Below are 16,720 nucleotides of genomic sequence, written 5' to 3' on the forward strand. Positions count from 1 at the left end.
AACATACCCACTTACTGTCTGGACAAACTACAGTGTGAAACATCCAAATTCTGACTTTCTAAAACCAGGATTTGGACGTTTTTAGCAGATGAACCTTTTTAAACGCATTTTAGATCATCTATCTGCTTTGAAAATTTGGAGGGGAGCGTCCCCCTCCACAGATCTAGAAGCCAAGAGTAGAGGGCATGCGCTCTCCAAAGATGCTCCATAACCAGAGAGTGCCAGCTGTAGATAGTGGAGTTAACAAAAGGGTCCCTTAAAGGCGTTAGGGATTCATGCCATGGCAGCATTCAGGATACTGTTAAATATAGTCACAATTAGCACATTTCACATAGTGCTTTTGCCACGCTTTAGAATGACTGGCATATGGACATGACCGTTCCTGTATAGAGCCAGATTCTATATATGGTGCCTAAACAATCCGCACAGAACTAAGTGTATTCTATAAAATTTAGGCACGGTGTATAGAATACGTGTAGTCAATACCATGATGCCTAAATCTACGTGCATCCATTTACGCCAGTAAAAACCTGGTGTAAATCCGTGTGCATAGGTTTAGGAGCACTGACCCGTATTCTGTAATTACGCACAGAAAGTTTGGAACACCCACGAAATGCCCATAAATACGCCTATAAACACTCCCCTTTTAAGTGACGCGCATTTATTTTGAACTGCATGCTTTGCAATATAGGTGCAGTTCTTTATAGACTACGCTTAGCGATTTCCGCACATAAATTGTAATTATTGACAATTAGTGCTCGTTATTGCTTGTTAAGTGCTGTTAAAAATGCTGATTACCTTGTTCTTCCAATTATGTCATGCGCATATCTCCGCGTGGGATCTAGGCACCATATATAGAATCCGGGGGATAGTGAGGTTGGCTTTCCTGTTTGTGTGCTCTTGCTCTTCTCCACGCGGAGACTTTCTTTCTCATTAAAATAATTGAACAAGGGACCCCTGGGAGTCGCCACCAGCAGGCCACTCCAGTTATTTTACTGACTACTGTAACATCCAGGCTGCTTCCGGTCTCAGTATCTGTAAGAAGTGCCCTCTAGAGCACATGTGATATATTGAGTTTAGCCATTACCACTGTGAACACATTTAGGAATTTTTGTTTTGCCTGAAATATTGATAACCGCGCCATTTCTTCCCACAGGGGAGATGGGAAGGGCTGAAAGCAAATAGTGTGAGGATTTGAAAGGAAAGAATGGCTACACTAAATAAATAAAGATGAAACTTGACTGTCTACATATTCTTGGAAGGCCACTTTTGGTGAACTAGCAGACAGGTAAATGTCTGTTAAACAGAAACTGACAGCTCTGTCTGCCAGTGCAAGGAGAGGGTTGTGCAAGTCGGTTATTGCTATAAAGTGCATGGAAACATGTAGATATAGCTCTCGGCAGTTATTGTCCTACTAGCATCTAGATTTATGACCCGTAATGTAGCTACATCATCCAAAAACAAGAGACGTAACAGAAGAATACACAGCAACGATTAACCTTCTTGTATGCTTCTGTGGGGATAAAAAAGAACCTCCAGTCTTCAGGCTGAGCCCTCGGAGATTCATACTCCATGCAGTGAACACTAATTGTGACTTACCCCATCCTTAACCCCAGCATCCTTCTGTGGGGCAAAGGATCCTCATGGCAGCATTCAGTACATTTGAATTGTTTTTCTCTAGGTGCTGTTTCTCTGTTCTGTTGCCTTATTTTCCCGTGTGTGAGTTATATCTGTCTCTCTATATAGAGAGGTTAGTATTCAGCGGCATGACTGTTTAATATTAAACATGTACTGACTGTTATTCAAAGGGCTGCCTAACTACTGGTATTCAGTGGCATTTAACCGGTTAGCATTGCTGAGTATTTGTGGTTAGCACCTGAGCTGAAATCGGCTAACTTGTGGGCATTCTGGAGATGCAGTTGGCACTTATGTGGTTAAGTGCTGATAGTCAGCCCTTGATTGCATAAGATAGCCATTTAAATTGGGCCACATAAGTAGCAGTCCTTCCTGTAAGCGATTCCGCTTCTGCGGTCAAGGGCTGAAAATTGCATTTAACCACATAAACTTTAGCGGCCAACCTGTAACCAGATATTCAATGTCGGTAACTAGACATGGCCTGACATTGAATATCCAAGAATACAACTGGCAGTGGACATAAATATGCTGGATACTGGCCAGATGATTTATTTGTTTAAAGTTATTCCTGCTCTTTTACTTTGGCACTTAGATGTGTAACTTGCATGTTCATAACCTGAATTATTAGTTTCTGTCTCGCTTTTCACTCACTTTTTCTGGTTGTGTAACTTTGGCCATTTTGCAAATAAAGTGGCCAGAATTATAAGTGGAATGACTGTGGATTAAAAGTCAAAAATGTATTCATAAGTGCTTTTCACTCTCAACCTTATCATATTCACAGGGATATTAACACATCAGATTTGTAGCAGCATGTCCCATTAATTTAGACAGGATTCTGCCATGCTGGGTCATTTTCCCTTTGCAGCCGGTGTACACTTCTGTCTTGGGAATGTCAAAGGAGGTGCACAGTCCAAACACATGACTTCCAGTGTTGTACAAGACCTCAGTCCTCACAAAAACTATATAGATTGTGCTACAGTTGAGGATGAAATTTAGAGTTTGAGGTATTTGTATACACATCTTTAGTGACTTATAATGGGATTCCTGCAGTGTGGAGTTGGGGGCAGGGATTTGCTGTCCTTTGCCAGTATTCAGGACTCATTCTTTCTCAATGTTCTTACTACAGGGGGGAGAGAGGAGTAGCTTTTTTCTTGTGTGAGGTTCAAGACAGATAAACATTTTGAGCCTTCCATATTGCAAAATACACTGCTTTAAAGTTCCAGGGCCTGGGGCTCCCACTGTTCCATAAAGAAGTAGGGATATGTGCAGTTCAAGAATATTCAGTTTTGGGTCATTTTAGCAAGCTGCCCTGATTTTTTTAGATGTTTTTTCAATTAGTTCAATTAGTTTAATTCACTTGTTTTAATAATACATTTTTAATGCATATTAATAAATATTGTAATGCCTGCTAATCAAATTAAGATGCTTATTTAATAGATTAATACACATCACACATTATTTAGCTCACTCAACATTTTTAAGGCAAACTAGTGAATCGAATGTATGCTAATGAGTGCACATCCCGAGTGGGGCTCAAAGGGAACACTCTCTCTATAGGCTACCTCTGTCATCTTCTGTACAAAACATCAAGTGCTTAAATGTATTAAATAATTTTTTTAAATAATTTTATTTATTCATTTTATATTACATTTATGTCCAATACATAAATGGGAAAGAAAAGAGAAAATATCAATTAAAACAAACATTAAGGAAAAATATCATCTTTATTAAGGAAAAATATCATCTTTGTTAGTCCACAATTGGGGGATCCAAGATCAGGAAAACAATCTCAAAGAAAATAAGAAAAACACTGAATGGTTAATCTTACAATTCATATTTTCGGAGGGAGGAAGGTTAATCGGTAATTGCAGCCGGTACAGTGGGACTGTATTAAATAATTTGACGTGATCTCTCTCTGTCAGTAAACACAAATTTTGTGAAAGCAAATTTGAGAATAGCTGCAATCTGTAAGTGACGCCTGATAACTCTAGCTTTCTTTACCATGTTTTTGGCAGAATAAATGTACGTGGCATTTAAATGTATGCCAGATGTATGAGCTACTGACTGGTCAATAGACAAGTCAGCCATTTCTGGTGTAATCTTTAATCACAGGCAGGGTCTGAGATAATGATTTCATTTTGCTACAATCCAGGGGACTTCTATAATTAACTACTATTCTCTGAAGCTGGCAAATAATTTTCTTAGGAGTTGGCTTGGTAGGCTACAACAAACATGATGAAATTTATCCACCTTTTCTAGGAGACTGTTTCTTTATAGCAGAACTATGAGTAGAATTTTATTTTATAATATAAGAATATTGACCCATAATAAATGTCACTGTCACCTATTAGCTTTCAACAACAAAAGTATCTGCAGGTCAGTATTTCATCATTCAAGGTCAGTATATATGAGTGTATATGTGTGTGTGCATGCGCATGCCTGGACATTTAGAGATCTTGCTTTCTTCTATTTGCTCTAGCTTTTTAATTTTTTTTTAAAGTTTTAGCGCATTGTAAAGGATTTGTTTATATACTTTAAATTTCTTATAATTGTTTTGTTGTAATTATGGTCATGATTCACATCGAACATTTTTTTTCAATTAAATTAAACATTGTATTGCAATTTATTTATTTATTATTGTATTTATTAGGATTTATTTACCACCTTTTTGAAGGAATTCACTCAAGGCGGTGCACAGTAAGAATAGATAAAACATGAGCAATAGGCAATTAGAGCAGTAAAAATATTTGAACAATAATACAAAGTATGGTATGGTATACTACTTGCAATGACAACACAATATGTACTAGAACATTATAATTGATAGTGAAGGGTAAGGCAAAGTTGTAACATATAGATGAATAAGAAGGTAGGAAGAATTAGAAAGTAAGGTGATTGATTTGAAGAAAGTTGCACGTGAGGTGAGAGAGATAGATGGTTAAATATTATCTCAGCTAGGGTAGGAGTGGATAAACTTGTCCCGCTGCAGTATGTGCAGCCCGAGTCAATCCTTGTGTGTGTGAGTGAGACTAACAAGTTAGTTACTTCTTCCATTAAAGACTTGGTTGAAGAGCCAAGCTTTCACCTGGTTCCTGAAGTAGAGGTAGTCTTGTGTTAAGCGGATCCTTTCAGGCAATGCATTCCAGAGTGTGGGGGCTACTCCGGAGAAGGCTCGCTTGCTGGTATTACATCGTGTAATGTCTTTTGGAGAGGGTGTAGTTAGTGAACGTCTTTGGGAGGACCTTAGTGTCCTTGGCGGTGTGTGGAGGATCATCCTATTCATCAGATACTCGGGGCCATTTCCTTTCAGGGCCTTGAAGATCAGACATAGAGTTTTAAATTTAGCCCTGTTTTGTACTGGTAGCCAATGAAGTTTTTGCAAAAATGGTGTGATGTGGTCACGTCGCTTGCAAACTTCTATGAGTCTTGCTGCTGCATTCTGAATCAACTGGAGCCGGTGCAGGCCCTTTGTAGTCAGACCATTGTATAGTGCATTGCAGTAATCCAGTCTTGATGCTACCATAGCATGCACAACTGGGATAAGATTTACCTTCTCGATGTAAGGAGAGAGGCAGCGTAGCTGTTGCAAATAGTAGATGCAGCCCTTGAAGGTTGCTTGGATTTGGGGAATCAGAGTAAGTGTTGAATCTAACTGTATTCCAAGGTTCCTGACTTGTGATTTGAGGGGGAGTTCATACTTCCCAAAAGGGATTTTGATGTCAGGAATGTATCCAATTGTGTCAGGGACCCAGAAAAGCTCGGTTTTACTTGGGTTCAGGCAAAGTTTGTTGTGTTTAGCCCATTCTTGAATTGATGTTAGACAAGTGATCAGTTTATTCAAGGCTGTAGGTAAGTCAGGTTCAGTGGGCATGAGTAGCTGCACATCATCCGCATAGATGTAGAACTGAGTGTCCATTGACCAAATCAGCTCAGCTATTGGCTTGAGGTAGATATTGAACAGAATAGGTGACAGTATCGATCCTTGTGGTACCCTGCAGGTCCGTGCCCATGGTGTTGATGCGTTGCTGCCAATCATTATGGATTGTTGCCTGTCTGATATATAGGATCTGAACCAGGCAAGTACTGTTCCATTGATACCTGTTTCTGTCAGTCGTGCTAGCAAGATATCATGATCCACAGTGTCAAAAGCTGCTGAGAAATCTAGCAGTACTAACATTGAGGTGAATCCCTTGCCTCGGTTTCTGTGAAGATCATCTAGCAGGGTTACGAGGACCGTTTCTGTTCCATAACCAGGTCTGAATCCAGATTGACATGAATCTAGCCAGTTATTCTTTTCTATCCATTCATTAAGTTGAACACAGACTGCTTGTTCTATGAGTTTCCCTAGAAATGGGATGTTGGATATTGACCTATAACTTTCAAGTTTGTCTTGGTCAAGGTTGTTTTTCTTCAGCAGAGGGCGAACCACTGCCCTTTTTAATGCTGTTGGTAGTTGCCCATTAGAAAGAGAGGTGTTCACAATTTTTGTGGCGCCTTCTATAAAGGCCATAGTTGCCTGCTGCACTATCTTTGATGGGCAGGGATCGAGGGAGCAGGTAGTTGGTCGAAAGTCTCTTAGGATTTTGTCAAGGCTCTCCTCTGTCATTAGGTTAAAAGTGTTCCATCTGTCTCTGTTAGGAGGGGGCGAGTTTGTGCACCCCTGGTTGACTGGTTGGGCACTGGGTGGGATTGGCTGTAAATCCTGGTGGAGACTTTTAATTTTGTTGGCAAAGTTTGCACAAAATCATTGCAGTTCAGTTTAGACTGGGCAGGCTGGTTTTGTTGTGGGGGTTACAGTAGACTGGTTTACTACAATTGCCATTGATTGGAAGCTTCAGCAGCTCTTCCACCAGACAGAGGGGTCCTTTTACTATATGGCTGTAAGCACTAACATGTGTGACCCCATGCACTAAAAGGCACTACTGTGGCATGCACCAATCCCGCACAAGAAAATATAAAACATTTTTTAGCATGGGGGTGTGTTTTGGGGGGGGGGGGTAGAGAGTAGGCGTGCCCTGTGCTAATCAGTCAGCGCAGGCAAATCACCGTGCACTGCCGATTAGCACGGGGTTAGTTCATGAGCCCTTACCGTCTACAGAATAGGTGTCAGTAAGGCAGTGGTGTGCTGGAGCCGGCTCGCACCGGCTCGCAAGAGCTCGTTGTTAAATTTTCTTCCGACTTGCGAGCCAGCTCTGGCTCTCCGCCCTCCCTCCGGATCCGGTCCCTCACCGATTCCTTGTCCTTCGAATTCTTTGGGGCAGGCAGTCTTGCCTGCCCGCTGCCAGCGCTGACTCTCCCCTGCTGCAGGTTCGCGCTTTCAAAATGGCCACCGAGACTTCCAGAGGCGACCTCGCGAGACTTCTGCTGAAGTCTCGGCGGCCATTTTGAAGCGCGATCCGACAGCTGGGGAGAGTCAGCGCTGGCAGCAAGCAGGCAAGACTGCCTGCCCCAAAGAATTCGAAGGACAAGGAGTCGGTGAGGGACCGGATCTGGAGGGAGGGAGGGAGGAGAATTTGCTGAACAACTCGGGAGGGAGTGGCAGGGGAAAGAAGGGAGTCACTGGGCATGGGTGGATGGAGGGGAGAGAAGGGATGCTGGGTATGGGTGCATGCAGGGCAGGGGAGAGGAGGTCGCTGGGTATGGGTGCATGGAAGGCAGGGCAGGGGAAAGGAGGGTCACTGGGTATGGGTGCATGCAGGGTAGGGGAGAGGAGAGGAGGGTCACTGGGTATGGGTGCATGCAGGACAGGGGGAGAGAAGTGTCGCTGGACATGTGTGGATGGAGGGCAGGGGGAGAGAAGGGTCGTGGACATGGGTGGATGGAGGGCAGGGGAGAGGAGGGGAGAGAGAAGAAATGCTGGACATGGATGGAAGGGAGGGAAGAGTGATGAAGGAGATGAGATGAGGGAAAAGGAAGAGAGGAGAAAAACTGCACATGGATGAAGAAAATAGGCAGAAGCTGAGGACCAGAAATGAAGAAGAAAGGCGGAAAGTAAAAGAAATAAATGGAAAGGAAGCCCTGGAAACGGAGTTAAGAGGATAGATAGCAGCAGAATCGGATACTGGGCCAGCATGATCAGAAAAACAGTCACCAGACAACAAAGGTAGAAAAAAAACCATTTAATTTCATTATAGTGTTTGGAATATGTTCACTTTGAGAATCAGGTGCTCAACATTAAAAGTTTATATTTATTTACTTATTTATGGCATTTTATCGCACATTAAACATGAATTAGATTGGAACCTGGGATCATTTAATTTTTTTTTCCTGGAGTAATGCATTGGCACCCCCCCCCCCCCAGGCTCTCTCCCCGGCTATAGCCAACTCTGCAATTTTGGGGGGGGGGGGGGGGGGAGGGCGCAGAGGGGGACGGGGGACGCAGAGGGGGACCGGGGAGAGAGCCTGTTGTTAAACATTTACCAGCACACCACTGCAGTAAGGGCTCATGGGGTAAGAGCAGTATATCAAGTTAATTAACCATAACCATAATGGCCATGTGCTAATTGGTAAATTAGCCTGTGGCCATTAATAGAAGAAAAGAAATTGCGACCATTTTACAGCCGCTCTAAAAGTGGTCTCAGTTCGCGGGGAAACCCACGTGCTAAAAATAACACAGGCCAATCTGTAGTGCAGCTTTGTAAAAGGGCCCCAGAAATGTCTATTAATGTTCTAAGACTCTCCAGGAATCATACAGAAGCAGCAGTGGAATCAGAAAATTAGAACTCCAGTCTGATTGCTTGTGTTAGGCACGATGAGAACTTTTAAAAAGAAGAAGAAATCTAAAGCCACATCCATCGATCTTTGGAGAGCCTTGATCGTGATTTCTTTGGCGAGGGACAGAAAGGGAAGAAGGTGTGAACAGTATGCTGTGAAATTTCCTTTTTTGCATTTAAAAAAATAAATCTTTAAGTAGAATCTCCTCTTTGTTTCTTTTGTTGCCTCTTTTTGGATAAAAAGACAGCTTGCCTGCCAGGTGGGTCTCTGCAAGCCTTCACAGCTTGCATGTAGTCAGATGTCATTTGGTTTGTGACAGTTAAAAAAAAAAAATCCTAAATAGTTTGAATATATTAGTAACTTGAGAAGCGGGCAGAATAATTATGAAATGACTTGATAAAGTGGTTGTGAGAAAAATGAGAATGGTGGCATTAAATGAATAGCAGGAGAGGAGGTAGGGGGGTTGATTTTGATGTATTATATATCATACACAGGAACCAGTCAAGTGCATTGTAACTCTGTACTACAAAAAAGCATTTTATGAGAGAAGGTTGGAGGCAGGATGAAACTCTTTACAATATCTTGCATGAAATAGATCTCTAGCGAGCCCTCGGCCTACTCAAAGTGTATGTTTCGTTGAACTGTACAGCAGATACAGCAGGATTGCACTGGTGAGATGAGTTGAAAGCCAGGTGCTTTATAGTTGGAAAAGAGTTGCATACTGGTTCTGTGTTTTGGTAGGGAGTAGCCCAAAACATGCTGGTGGCTTTGGTATGTAACAACCGCGTTTCAACTTTATGGCCTGAAAAAAACAGAATGCTCTATCGGGAGATTGTTTTTTTTGTTTTTTGTTTTTTTGCCCAACAAAACAGTTATTTAGAAATGTTATTGAACATGAACCTTTGGTCCTAACACATCCCTTCTTTAGACATTTCTACTGCAGTGACAAGGCAGCACATTTGTTGGCATATTATTTACCTTGTTCAACAGAGTGCACTGGTTGGTGGAGACTACGTGAGGTTCCTCGGCACCACAGCTTCCAAGTTACCCCAGTCTTGGTTTTCAATGTATATTCTAAAGCACTGTGATATTGTAGTCCCTGATTCTATCCAATGGGATCAGAACTCCATGTCTCATAGCACACAAGGATGAGGCTGTAGGAAACACATAAATGGCCTAAAATCTCCCTCCTGGAACTGAGTAACATGGCAAATCTGCAGCCCAGACCCCATCTCAGGCAGGCTTGTACATCCAAGGGTTCTCACCTGCCACATCTGCTCTTAAGCAATGCCCAAAATGGCATTGACAACAAACTATACTCTTACAATTTCCTTTTGTTGGTTAGGTTATGTTTTTCATTCTTGTTTGGATATTAGTGTTGCTGTGGTTTCAGGGCTTCATTTATGTGGTCAAGGTGTTCCTGTGCAGATCTTCCTAAAGCATCAGGCTGAAACAGGGGAGGCATGAATATACATTGTGAACTAAAAGGTCGTTTTTCTTCAAGCAAGTTCAGAGTAGGTGCAAAATCAAATGCCCAGCATCAAATCTATGAAATCTGCAAAACTACTGAATAACGTCAGGAGTGCTGCAATTTACAAACATTTACATCAGGCGTGGATGCTGTTCAAAAACACCATCCTGGAAGCCCAGGCCAAATATATTCTGCGTATTAAAAAAGGAGGACGGAAGACCAAACGATAGCCGGCATGGTTAAAAAGTGAGGTGAAGGAAGCTATTAGAGCTAAAAGAAAATCCTTCAGAAAATGGAAGAAGGAACCGACTGAAAATAATAAGAAACAGCATAAGGAATGTCAAGTCAAATGCAAAGCGCTGATAAGGAAGGCTAAGAGGGACTTCGAAAAAAAGATTGAGTTGGAGGCCAAAACACATAGTAAAATTTTTTTTAGGTATATTAAAAGCAGGAAGCCGGCAAAAGAATCGGTTGGACCGCTAGATGACTGAGGAGTAAAAGGGGCGATCAGGGAAGACAAAGCCATAGCTTAAAGATTAAATGAATTCTTTGCTTCGGTGTTCACCGAGGAAGATTTGGGTGGGATACCGGTGCCAGAAATGGTATTCGAAGCTGACGAGTCAGAGAAACTTAATGAATTCTCTGTAAACCTGGAGGATGTAATGGGGCAGTTCTACAAACTGAAGAGTAGCAAATCTCGTGGACCGGATGGTGTTCATCCCAGAATACTGATAGAACTGAAAAATGAACTTGCGGAGTTATTATTAGTAATATGTAATTTATCCTTAAAATCGAGCTTGGTACCGGAAGATTGGAGGGTGGCCAATGTAACGCTAATTTTTTAAAAAGGTTCCAGAGGAGATCCGGGAAATTATAGACCGGTGAGTCTGACGTCGGTGCTGGGCAAAATGGTAGAGACTATTATAAAGAACAAAATTACAGAACATATTCAAAAGCATGGATTAACAAGACAAAGTCAACATGGATTTAGTGACAGGAAATCTTGCCTCACCAATCTACTACCTGTCTTTGAAGGGGTGAACAAACATGTGGATAAAGGTGAGCCGGTTGATATTGTGTATCTTTATTTTCAGAAGGCGTTTGACAAAGTACCTCATGAAAGACTCCAGAGGAAATTGGAGAGGCATGGGATAGGAAGTAGTGTTCTATTGTGGATTAAAAACTGGTTAAAAGATAGAAAACAGAGAGTAGGGTTAAATGGTCAGTATTCTCAATGGAGAAGTGTAGTTAGCGAGGTTCCCCAGGGGTCTGTGCTGGGACCGCTGCTTTTTAACATATTTATAAATGACCAAGAGATGGAGTAACTAGTGAAGTAATTAAATTTGCTGATGACACAAAGTTATTCAAAGTCATTAAATCGCGGGAGGATTGTGAAAAATTACAAGTGGACCTTACGAGACTGGGAGACTGGGCATCTAAATGGCAGATGACGTTTAATGTGAACAAGTGCAAAGTCACGCATGTGGGAAAGAGGAACCCGAATTATAGCTATGTCATGCAAGGCTCCACGTTAGGAGTCATGGACCAAGAAAGGGATCGATGTCATCGTTGATAATACGTTGAAACCTTCTGCTCAATGTGCTGCTGTGGCTAAGAAAGCAAATAGAATGTTAGGTATTATTAGGAAAGGAATGGAAAACAAAAATGAGAATGTTATAATGCCTTTGTATCGCACCATGGTGTGACCGCACCTCTAATATTGTGTTCAATTCTGGTCGCCGTATCTCAAAAAAGATATAGTGGAATTATAAAAGGTGCAGAGAAGGATGACAAAAATGATAAAGGGGATGAGACAACTTCCCTATGAGGAAAGGCTAAAGTGGCTAGGGCTCTTCAGCTTGGAGAAAAGGCAGCTGAGGGGACGATATGATAGAGGTCTATAAAATAATGAGTGGTGTGGAACGGGTAGATGTGAAGCGTCTGTTTACGCTTTCCAAAAAATACTAGAACTAGGGGGCATGCAATGAAGCTACAATGTAGTAAATTTAAAACTAATTGGAGAAAACGTTTCTTCACTCGACATGTAGTTGGACTCTGGAATTCGTTGCCAGAGAATGTGGTAAAGGCGGTTAGCTTAGCAGAGTTTTAAAAAGGTTTGGATGGCTTCCTAAAGAAAAAGTCCATAGACCATTATTAAATGGACTTGGGGAAAATCCACTATTTCTGGGATAAGCAGTATAGAATGTTTTGTACTTTTTGGGGATCTTGCCAGGTATTTGTGACCTGGATTGGCCACTGTGGGATGCTGGGCTTGATGGACCTTTGGTCTTTCCCAGTATGGCAATACTTACAGTGGTGGAAATAAGTATTTGATCCCTTGCTGATTTTGTAAGTTTGCCCACTGACAAAGACATGAGCAGCCCATAATTGAAGGGTAGGTTATTGGTAACAGTGAGAGATAGCACATCACAAATTAAATCCGGAAAATCACATTGTGGAAAGTATATGAATTTATTTGCATTCTGCAGAGGGAAATAAGTATTTGATCCCTCTGGCAAACAAGACCTAATACTTGGTGGCAAAACCCTTGTTGGCAAGCACAGCGGTCAGACGTCTTCTGTAGTTGATGATGAGGTTTGCACAATGTCAGGAGGAATTTTGGTCCACTCCTCTTTGCAGATCATCTCTAAATCATTAAGAGTTCTGGGCTGTCGCTTGGCAACTCGCAGCTTCAGCTCCCTCCATAAGTTTGCAATGGGATTAAGGTCTGGTGACTGGCTAGGCCACTCCATGACCCTAATGTGCTTCTTCCTGAGCCACTCCTTTGTTGCCTTGGCTGTATGTTTTGGGTCATTGTCGTGCTGGAAGACCCAGCCACGACCCATTTTTAAGGCCCTGGCGGAGGGAAGTAGGTTGTCACTCAGAATTGTACGGTACATGGCTCCATCCATTCTCCCATTGATGCGGTGAAGTAGTCCTGTGCCCTTAGCAGAGAAACACCCCCAAAACATAACATTTCCACCTCCATGCTTGACAGTGGGGACGGTGTTCTTTGGGTCATAGGCAGCATTTCTCTTCCCCCCAACACGGCGAGTTGAGTTCATGCCAAAGAGCTCAATTTTTGTCTCATCTGACCACAGCACCTTCTCCCAATCACTCTCGGCATCATCCAGGTGTTCACTGGCAAACTTCAGACGGGCCGTCACATGTGCCTTCCGGAGCAGGGGGACCTTGCGGGCACTGCAGGATTGCAAATCCGTTATGTCGTAATGTGTTTACCAATGGTTTTCGTGGTGACAGTGGTCCCAGCTGCCTTGAGATCATTGGACAAGTTCCCCCCTTGTAGTTGTAGGCCTGATTTCTAACCTTCCTCATGATCAGGATACCCCACGAGGTGAGATTTTGCGTGGAGCCCCAGATCTTTGTCGATTGACAGTCATTTTGTACTTCTTCCATTTTCTTACTATGGCACCAACAGTTGTCTCCTTCTCGCCCAGCGTCTTACTGATGGTTTTGTAGCCCATTCCAGCCTTGTGCAGGTGTATGATCTTGTCCCTGACATCCTTAGACAGCTCCTTGCTCTTGGCCATTTTGTAGAGGTTAGAGTCTGACTGATTCACTGAGTCTGTGGACAGGTGTCTTTCATACAGGTGACCATTGCCGACAGCTGTCTGTCATGCAGTAACGAGTTGATTTGGAGCATCTACCTGGTCTGTAGGGGCCAGATCTCTTACTGGTTGGGGGGGATCAAATACTTATTTCCCTCTGCAGAATGCAAATAAATTCATATACTTTCCACAATTGTGATTTTCCGGATTTATTTGTGATGTGCTATCTCTCACTGTTACCAATAACCTACCCTTCAATTATGGGCTGCTCATGTCTTTGTCAGTGGGCAAACTTACAAAATCAGCAAGGGATCAAATACTTATTTCCACCACTGTATGTAAAAGACGGGAGTGCATGTGTTTCTCTATCTGGTTGATTGACTGGTAAAGAGCCCATCCAAGGAAGGTGCTCAAGAATCCCAGTATAGTATTTGGAGTACATTGCAGATCTGCTTGACACAGTTCAACTCAAACCTACCAGGTGGATGTTCTCATCTGCATCACCCTTCAGGTTTGGCTCAGCTACCAGGTTGCAGCTCGGCAGATGCTGAGGTTATTGGGCGACATGGCCTCCATTGTGCATGTCACACCCATAGCTCACCTTCACTTCTGAGGCACCCAGTGGCCCGTAACTTCCCAGTGGTGTCAAGCCACAGGGTATCTTGCAGATGTCATCTTGGTCACCCCAGAGTTGACACAGTCAAATTGGTTCAAAATGTCTTGGATTTCCATTCCAAATTCCTGTCCCCCCAGAAGATACTGACCACAGATTCATCCAGTCTGGGATGGGGGGCTCACGGCCAGGGACACTGATCTGCTCAGGAGACCCAGCTTAACATCAGTCTTCTAGGCTTTCAGAGATTGGCTGTTGAACCATGTTGTTCTCATTAAACAGATAATAAGGTTGCCATTTACTATCTCAACAATCAGGGGGCACAGAATCCTACCTCTTGTGTCAGGAAGCAGTCAGGATGTGGCAGTGGACCTCCAGCCATGGCATAGTACTCAGAGCCACATACCTAGCGTGAAAAGACAAGAGTAGGGTGATGCAGCTGAACTAGTGGTCGCTCTGTATGGGTGTTGCCCGCAAGATCTGAGAGTGAGATACCCCCTGGGTGGATCATTTTGCCACTTATCTCAAAGTCCCTGTAGCAAGTGTTCTCCCAGTACAGCAGGACAAGTATTCTTACATAACCTCCCACCTCCCCCAGGAGTTGCATTCTTTATACTTTTTTATCCAACTGTGGGTCCCATGCGACTCAGGCAGGTGGGAAGGCATTCATGCATGCACAGTGGAGGCCTGTTAATGGCTTCTAGAAACTACAGAACACTGGGCAGTGTCCGCACCAGGTCTCCATCAGTGACATCACCCACATGTGAGAATACTTGTCCTGCTGTCCTTGGAGAATAGCTGCTAGGTAACTTTGCTTTCTCCTATTTGTTTTAAATGTTCTACTATGTACGTTTATGGCAGATCCCCTAGTCTGTCTTCTTTTTGCAAGAGTAAACAATCCACATTTACCGATTCCACTCCATTCAAAATTTTATAGACCTCAATCATATCTCCCCTCAGCCGTGTCTTCTCATTCTGTTTTTGGGGCTCCTCCCAAGCCCCCCCCCCCCCCCACCTATGTTCCAGTACTCACTGTTCACCTTAGGCGTCCTATATGCCTGCTGTCTCACCAACTGTTCTTGTAGGTGTGGCTGTGACTTGGGTAACTTTGCTATCTATATCACCCCACTAGTGTTATGGCTCAGGTGCTCCACTTTCACTGAGCAGCAAGGATACATAAAACCAAGAGTAGAAACAACATGACATGATGGCTAATGATACAGACAGAGTAATAACATAATGTCAGGAAAGCTGAATGGGCAGCTAGAACAATCACGTATCATCGCATCGAACACAAGATAAACCTGATGTTAAAATTACTGATAGCATAAGTAGGATGCTCACACACAATCACAATGTTCTTAACAATTCGATATAGGCAGGCAGGGTGGGACTTGGAAGAATGTCACAGTTGAAAAATGGGGATAGGGCACTGCAGTCAATTCTTAAAGCTCAAGAGGCTCCTCCCTCACCTCCCTGGCTGCAACTCGCTCATAATTCAAAAGTACAAAAAACCCTTCAGAAGGACAACCCCCTCGAATGTAAACAATTCTAAATTAAAGAGTCTCCTTTAGAAATCTAAATGTAGACTAGAAGATATATAATTATGACACCAACTGAATAATAATAGTAGTAAATATAAACTACTATAATATTAGGAGCCCTCAGTGTGTTGGATACATCACAAACCATATGCTCATGTGTTCACGGACACCATCATTGGATCTCCTATTATGTATCTAATGTGACAGTGTTCAAAAAATATAGTGCATCAAATGTCATATAAATATTTCACACAAATATCTTCTAAGTATCATAAAGATTCAACATTTATATCAGTTCGTCCCAGAATATTATTAGTGGCATACCAGAAGCAGTATTAAAAAGTATATTTATTTATTTATTTATTGCATTTGTACCCCACATTTTCCCACCTATTTGCAGGCTCAGTGTGGCTTACACGGTACTGTAACGGCATTTGCCAAATCCAGTAGAGAGCAGATGCATAGTTGTGTTGTGTTCGAGTAGGTAGGTGTATTCCAGGCTCCATTAGGGTCAAAAGAAGGGAGGTTGTATATTGTCCAGTACGATCATTGGTTTAGTTGAGTGGCCGGATGTGGGGATTTACGTTGGATCTGTAGGGTAGGCCTTGTTGAAGAGGTTGGTTTTTAGTGATTTTCTGAAGTTTAGGTGGTCGTGGATTGTTTTCACAGCTTTTGGGAGTGCGTTCCATAATTGTGTGCTTATGTATGAGAAGCTTGATGCTTAGGTTGTTTTGTATTTGAGTCCTTTGCAAGTTGGGTAAAAAGTATCTATTCAATTGTTTGTTAGAAACATGAAAGCATAATAACATGAAGCCCAAAGCCATACTTCAAAAGGGGTTTTAGAAAGCCCTGTTTTGGAAATTCCTTCCTTCCTCAGGAACCCTAATTCTGGGCATAGAGGATACAAGATGTCTAACCGTTGATGCCTACTTGCATTCAAAATGGCAACTGTTGTGGAAAGATACCGCCCCATGTTATCTGTGGAAACAATTACATTATTAGTAAAACCTTATTGAATAGAACAAAACTTTACAAAATAGTGTTCCAATCAACACCATTGTTCAAACCTAGAGGTTTTACTGCTCGCATCTTATAAATCCAAAATTGTTCACATAACTGGAGATGCGCTGTTCTATCACCTCAATAAGTATCCAAGACCTATTCAATAACAAGC

General features: G+C 42.5%; 1 protein-coding gene across 1 annotated transcript in view; it reads left to right on the plus strand.

The window, feature by feature from the left end:
- Positions 1 to 3,965: 3,965 nt before the first annotated feature.
- Positions 3,966 to 16,720, plus strand: part of BNC2 (basonuclin 2) — a 727,828-nt gene continuing 715,073 nt past the window's right edge. The window contains exon 1 of the mRNA XM_030194228.1: positions 3,966 to 4,011. The gene's annotated coding sequence lies outside the window, so the exon portion shown is untranslated. The remainder of the gene's footprint in view (positions 4,012 to 16,720) is intronic.

The sequence above is a fragment of the Microcaecilia unicolor genome, chromosome 2 (genome assembly GCF_901765095.1).
Source record: "Microcaecilia unicolor chromosome 2, aMicUni1.1, whole genome shotgun sequence".
Taxonomy (NCBI): Eukaryota; Metazoa; Chordata; class Amphibia; order Gymnophiona; family Siphonopidae; genus Microcaecilia; species Microcaecilia unicolor.